Source organism: Limulus polyphemus, unplaced genomic scaffold, assembly GCF_000517525.1.
Source record: "Limulus polyphemus unplaced genomic scaffold, Limulus_polyphemus-2.1.2 Scaffold138, whole genome shotgun sequence".
Lineage (NCBI taxonomy): Eukaryota > Metazoa > Arthropoda > Merostomata > Xiphosura > Limulidae > Limulus > Limulus polyphemus.
Window position 1 is genome coordinate 432,365 of NW_013665748.1, and position 7,712 is coordinate 440,076.

General features: G+C 32.7%; 1 pseudogene; it reads right to left on the reverse strand.

The window, feature by feature from the left end:
- Positions 1-932: 932 nt before the first annotated feature.
- LOC106474313 lies at positions 933-5,662 on the reverse strand (annotated as a pseudogene).
- Positions 5,663-7,712: the final 2,050 nt, after the last annotated feature.

Below are 7,712 nucleotides of genomic sequence, written 5' to 3' on the forward strand. Positions count from 1 at the left end.
ATTGTGTTTCAAAGAAATCTCAAATGATTAACACATTCAAAAAGTAATCTAATAAACAAGTATAATATGATGCTATAACAATTTGAAATCAAACAGTATATACTTTTATATCATTTGCTTATCAACTTACCATATGTATATCAAGTATCAGGATTTCATGTACACTGCCAACACCAAAGTGGTCTTTTTTGTACCGTTAAATTTAAATATATATATATATATATATATCATTTGAATCGCATGGTTTGAACTTTATTCTTGCTTTTCTAAAATATACAAGCTTTGATAAAAATATTAGCATTTTAAAACTAGTATTTCATATTGAATATGCATTTCAAATTTATATATTATATCATATGAAAGTATGAGTAACAGTAGTATAGATCTGTACCTACACCTTTTACTTCCGAAAACTAATTAGATTTTTTATATGACATTTTATGTGCCTCTTGTATTATACAGTAATGACTTTGTCCAACTTCTTAATAGTTTAAATATTTTCATACACAAGTTTACTATCTCTGATTCACTTTTGAAGAGGCATAGATTTTCTACACTTACATCTGTGATATGACTAGCTCTACATGATAATTAGATAAACAAAATGAAAATATATAATACAAGGATGCAAAACATAATGTAGAAATCCATCTTATGTTAAAATACATATAAACCTGTTTAATACTTATTCCTCACTGACTATAACATACAGAACTGTACGTCTTAGGGTGATTCATGTTTCACAATAATTATACAATTCTGTCCTTATGCTTTCAAAGTACAGATACCTATAAATTTCTTAATAAATATAAATAGAAGTCATTGTTGTAATTATATTTTTACTAACCAAATCAAATTCCTGGCTTTAGTTTTCATCAGAAGTCACCAAAAAATTTACTGATTAAATGGTAGGATATATTTTGTTACCCAGGTAACACAACTTCAACCTGAAAACACTTTGGTATAACCAATAACCATACCTGAAAAAGTAGATTACTGGAATAAACAGAAGGTAAGCTTTCTTTAAACCAACACCATATGCATTGCCATCTTTCCATATGGCATCTCTCTATCAAGGCAGAGCACTTTGCATCTGCCCTAATCTTCTTCCGACTTAGTTGTATATTAATAATAAAAAAAAAGAAGGGGGTCTTGATGTGATTCTGGGGACACCTTGCAGAAGTTTGTTTATGTTCAAATACTTCTTTCTTCATTTAAGATGTTCTGATCATTTCTAAATTATCTTATTTTCCAAAGTTACCTTTTATGGAAACTTGAGGGGGGGAGCACATGTGCAGAGTTCTAATCAGCACACAGTCAAAATCCCAACAATAACAACGAGCAGCTAAGTACCCGTAATAATTGTCATCAGTGATATGATGATATACATTTTATGAAACTCTCAAAAAGCAACATAATTCGTTCAGCAGTCCAATAAGGAAAATTGATTTTTTTTTCATATATTTGTTGAGACTGGTGACAAGAAAACAGCAAATTGCACACAAAAACTAAGATAATAAATATCCTCACTAACACTTTTGATTATTGGTGTAGCTTTTTTTGATTTTAAGTAGTTTGGTTCTTCAAAAGATTTCTTCACGCTGGAGTCAAGGAAAAAGCTACAGTTAAGGGCTGTGATATCTTCTGGCAAACAGGGAGGTATACAAGAGAGGAAACAAAATTATAGTTTTTGTTATTTCCATCTATTTCTGGTTGTGCCAAGAAAAAAGGTTGCATTATGAAGGTGCCAGCAGTGTGGGGACTCTGTGGAAGGGCATAACTCAAAGGAAGCTTACCTGGTCCACCATGATCAACAGGAGGTAACCCTAACTGATAGGAAAATCCTTTAAATAAAGGTTTTTTAAACTCTTCTGAGGCAGATTTCTTGTTAATCAGAATAGTGTCATCAGAAAGGAAGGAATGTTGTATTTCAGCTCTTCTCAAAATTTCAGGACTATTGTCATGCTGTTTGCTGATATGTAGCTTTAACATGCTCCAAACTCTTACAGTAAATCCACAAACAGGGCAATGGAAAGATTTCTGCATTTTTTTCTGATTTAACACTAGTTTTCTGCTGTTATGAAAAGAATGAATGTGTGCTAAACATAGTTCCCTGGTGCAAAACTTCTTATCACACTTACTACAACGATACCTTTTTTTTGTCTTTACTTGCTGCTTCATTTGCATCTGGCCTTTTGTATTCTGGATGTTCTTATTCCATCTCTCTTCTCCTTTAGCCTGTGTAAACAAATGTGATGCTGTTTTTAAAGACTGTGTTAAGTCTTTTGCAGCAAATCCATCTGCTCTATGACTAAGGAGGTGTCGTTCAAGAGAGTGGTTGTAACGATATGTCCTGTGACAAAACTTACACAAAAACTTCTTATCTCTTTCAATGACTATTGTTGTATGTCTTTTCTCATGAGCATACAAATTGGACAGCCAACAAGTGTTGTATGTACAGTATGAGCAGCGATATAACCTTGACCCTCCTCTTTTCTCTCTGAAAGATCAACACTTATAGATGCTTCTCTTGGTGATACACCTCCGTTAACTGGTTTATCAAGTTGACCTTGATTTACATCACTACTGGAATCTGATGGTTTTTTTGCTTCTGGATTATTGGGAATTCCAATTTCATCATTGAGAGAGTGATGATCTTTAATCAGATGAACCTGGAGGGCAACTTGGTCAGAATATCTCTGGCCACAAATGACACAAATAGCAAATATGTCATTAAAAACCATACTTTCGGGATTGCTCAAAACATTTTCTTTGGCAGAATTATGATCATTTATAATGTGGGTTTTCAACCACTTTATGCTTTTAAAACGCCTATCACAAAGTGGGCAAATTTCTGTGTAGTGATCGAAATATCGGCTGTCAATTAATTCACCAGGCAGCAATTTTTGGCCATTAGCTACTGCTGAAGAAGACTGGGATGAACTTTCTTTATTGGGAAGAGGTTCATCATATATTCCATGAGTGTTCTGCTTGTGAACTTTGAGAAAGTACTTGCTGCAAAGTTTTTTCTGACAGACATCACAAGTTACACCTCCAATAGTGCTGATCTTGGCTGCTTCTTTTGGTTGCTCATTGAGATCAATTCCATGCATTTTTAACATATGAGTTTTCATGAAGTATTTGTTACACAGTTCCTTATTACAGATATTACAAAAGTTAGAGCCAGTGAGGGTTTTAAGTTTGTTGTTTATTGTAGTAGTAAAGGGAATGACACCACTTGAGCTTAATGACTGTACAGATTTTACAGAGGGCTGTTCGGAATGTGTTCTAGGAGACGACATCTTGGTATCATTTGTCCAAATGTTATGAATGTTTTGCTTATGAACTTGTAAGAAGTAACTGTTAGAAAATTTATTTTGACATATTTCACAAAAAACTTCCACGTTATAGAATTTCAGTGGTGGTGGCGATGTCAGTGGATGATAGGATTGTTGAGAACGCATGGTATTATCTACGTCCTTCTGTGATAAGGAAGTTGCACTGCTTCCATCTTCACTCAGTAAAAAACCATGTTCATTCATCATATGTGCTCTTAGATAATACTTATTGTCAAAATGAAGACTGCAAATACCACATGTTACTTTATTATCATTAGCTATAACAGATGAATTCAGTTCTTTGATCATGGAATGCAGTTTCAGCAGGTCCTGGCCTGAAGCATCTTCTTTCTTATATGTGCTATATGTGTTTGTAGTTTGCTGGTGAGATACTACTAGATTAGAGTGGTTACCAGAATTACATGTATTAGGTGGTTGCTTTGGAAAAACTGGAGAGCTGGGTTTTGACTTTTCTTCTTCTTCAATATACGGAATGTTATGAGTATAGAATTTGTGCATTTTAAAAAGATACTGACTAGCAAAGGGGCGATTACAAGTTTCACAGATTAATTTCCCAGTTTGTTCTCCATATGAAAGTGTGCCTTCTTGTTTAGTCTGAGATTCTTGTAATAGAGTTTCTGAAATGTTATTAGAAGTAAGGACTTGACCAGTCTCAGAGAGAGTTGGTGAAGATGTGTTTTCCCTATCAGATTGTGAAACCTTTCCAGTGGACTCTGGGATACTGACACCATGTTTGTTAGGTTTATGTGTATTAATCACAACAATTTCCTGTAGCTTCTCTTCAGTAAAGACTGATGCACCCTTATCACTACTTGAAGAGTTTTCTGTTGATTCAATGGAAGCTTTAGTTTCAACACCCGTTGAAGATTTAACAGTTTCTGTAGCTGAACTTTGTTTAGGTGACACTTCCTGATTAAGCATGATGCTATTTTGTACACTAAATAAATTAGGAGGGTTATCTTTAGATATTTCTTTGGCTAAATCAGGTGGTGAATTATTGTTCTTCTCAGAGGAAAAAACTAATCCTGGTGAACTAGCTACTGATGCTACTGGTGAGATAGCTTTGTTGTCACTACTTCCTGAATTCTGTTGGCTCTCTATAGTGATACCATGAATTTTGTACATGTGTTTTTTAAGAAAATATTTATTACAAAATTCCTTCTGGCAAATTTCACAGAAAGCTTCCAAGTTCATAATTCCCTGTGTTGGTGAGGTTGGCTTTGTTGAAAAATTCTGTAATAAGGGTGGAAAAAGAGGCAATGGGTTGGATAAGCTGCTATTCAGAAATGTTCCTGAATATGAAGGAGTAATCACTGATTCTACAGAATAAATTCCATGTTTGTTTGCTTTGTGGGTTTTAAGGAAGTATTTATTACAGAACTCTTTATTACACAGTTCACAGAAGGCTTCAGGGTTGAATATGCGAACACTAGAGTTTGAACTATTAGTATTTGCTGTATTCTGTCCCTGCAGCTGCTGCAGAACAGGGAAAAGAAAAGGTGCAATAGAGTTTGCAAACATGGTTGGAGGAAGAGACATGTTTGTTGGCTTACCATCTCCTGGATGGGAAATGGGTATCAACGGAGGCATGCTTGAAAATAAAGAGGTCTTTGTAAAATCCTTGTTTTCTAGATTAGAACCATTGCTGGCACACAAGATTGACATTGTATTTAAATTTTGCTCATTGAACATTACAAGAGATGAGACCTCAGAAGTTCTGACTGAGTTTGAATTTTGCTGGGATTCAGAGGTACATGGTTCCCTGCCATTTAATGAGGTAGATTTGTTGCAAGACTGCCAAAGCTGCTTTTCTTGCAGTTTATGGAAATGCTCTTTTCAATATGAACACGTAAGGATTCTATACTCTGAAACAAACTACTGCAATGATGACATGTCAACAATGATTCTGTTTTTTTTTCAGGTTGTTTTGAACTATTTCTGTGTGTAATTTCCAAATTTAAGGCCTCTTCTGGAATCTCTGAAACTAATTCCTCTCTTTCCTCAGTGTCGAGCACCTGTGTTGTGTGATACCTCACTGGATTACTTTGCTTTCGTCTTTTCTTTGCTCGTTGTTCAACAAATACTGCAGAGTTAAATGCAGATCCACTTTCATTAATTTGGTCCATGCTGTCTCCATCCTCATCTCCTGAGCAGTCTTGAACATCAGCTTGTGAAGAATCATATTCACTGGAGCTTCCTTCTAGTGTTGAAACATTGCTATATGAAAACGTATCAAAATGACTCTCTTCTATTCTTGTTGGTTCTTCCATGATCAATTTTTCAGTTCTCCATGCTTCTTCTTAGTTTGTTTTCATACTGCTGGTCCTGTAAAATACATGTACCTTAAACATTTCCAATTATGAAAAAAAAAAGCTTTAAAGATTTTACTCAGTTATTTTACTCAAGAACTGGATTTGTCCAATAGTTTAAAATAATCTAAACACCTGCTCTCCAATTTACAAGTATTTAAAACCTAAATGACTTTAGACATTATTCTATTTTTATACTCTGCAAATTTAAGTCTACTGGGCACTGAAGAAAAGTTGTTTTATGCAATTCTTTATTTTTCTTAATATAACAGTGTATTTAAATTTTGTCATTCAAGTTTCAAAACTTTTTAGCTAAGGAGTTATGCACGAACAAACATACCTTAACACACAAACAACATATTCTAAAATTTACTTTTAGAAAAGCACAGTATGACTGTATACATATACGTAGTTTTAAGCCATACATGTCAAGGGCACATTTCAACAAAAAATAAAAAAGTGCCTGTACATTAATACCATGATTGAACATTTTTTCAGTACATGTAGATAACATAGTTTACAAATGAAGGGGAGATGCATTCATAACACAGGAAATACTTATGATAATTTAAAAGTATATACATACATACACACACGTGTGTGTATATATATACAATTAATCCAGGGAGGTATAATGTAATGCACAATAAAACAGGATATTAAATCATGCATATCATGTAATTCATATACTGATAATGTAGATATCAACTTGAAGCTTCACATGTTGTACTTGATAAAATACTTGTCAGAGAAAATGTAGGTTGTGCTTTAACACTCAAAATTTACCAACACTTACTATTACTTTCAATAGTCCACTAGATGAAATTAACACTTACAATGCCAAGTACTGTATCAGATTCTAAAATTTACAAACAATATTTTTATAGTGGTTAATTTCTTTTTTATAATTATATCAGATAAATTAAGTTTAATAGCTGAAGATCTCTTAGTTATTTTATTTGAAAGGGGCTTTTGTACTGCAACTAATTGGAATATCATCCATTTTGGATGTCTACTGTCTAGCATACAAAAACATTTTGTAGTAATTTTTTTATTTTCTAAATTTATATCAAAAACATTTTGATTAGAGTACTTGTTTATAAACATTTATATAACCAACTTTACAGAAGTTTTATTCTCAAGATAAAAAACACTACTGAACCACCGATTGGTAATATAAAAGGATAAAAACAAATGTCCACGATGTGAATGAATTTGTTTACAAATATGTATTTTAATTGTATATGTTGGTTGGCTGATGGCATTTGTCTATAACCAAGTACATTTTTCAGAATATTTGTTTTAAATTTTAAGTATTGTGAAAATTACATAAAATTGTATATCATAAGAAATAGGATTACCTCATTAACTTCTGTAAAAGACAGAGCTTTATATTGTCAGTCCTTAAGGTTACAAAACTACATGTTCATGTAATTTAGGTTAGGTTTAGCAGGGTGACAAACACCAGTCTTTAAAAACAACAAATTATGTGTAAAAGTTTATGACTATTTAAAGAAGAAATTATTAGAGTAGTCCAAGAAGAACACAAAAAGCTATGAATCTCAAAAATACACAAAAATGTAAATATAAATGAAAACTGGAATTCACATTTCAGTCATACACTAGAAAAAATACTACATTCTCTAGATAATACACTTAATACATACTGGATTAGCAGTATTAAAATTAGAATACTAAAACAACTCATTTCATACAGAAATTACTTACATACAATTACTATAATTTGAAAAGTCCCCATATCATATTCCTCATGCATATTGGACTATTCAGTGATTAGTGTTACAGAAGGCCAGTAGTGCTGTAGTTATCAGCTTTCTGAGAAACACTATTTGTTTAACATGTTGTAAATGTATACTTAAAACAAGTTACATGCACTATATAATCAACTGAAAACAAAACTACACAGAAATGTGCAATAAAGCATATCCTTAAAACTAAAAAAAAAATTAATAATGGTTGGAGACGGCTTGAATGGGTAATGAAGAAAAACTTTAATATAAGTTTAACATAACAGGTACCTGAT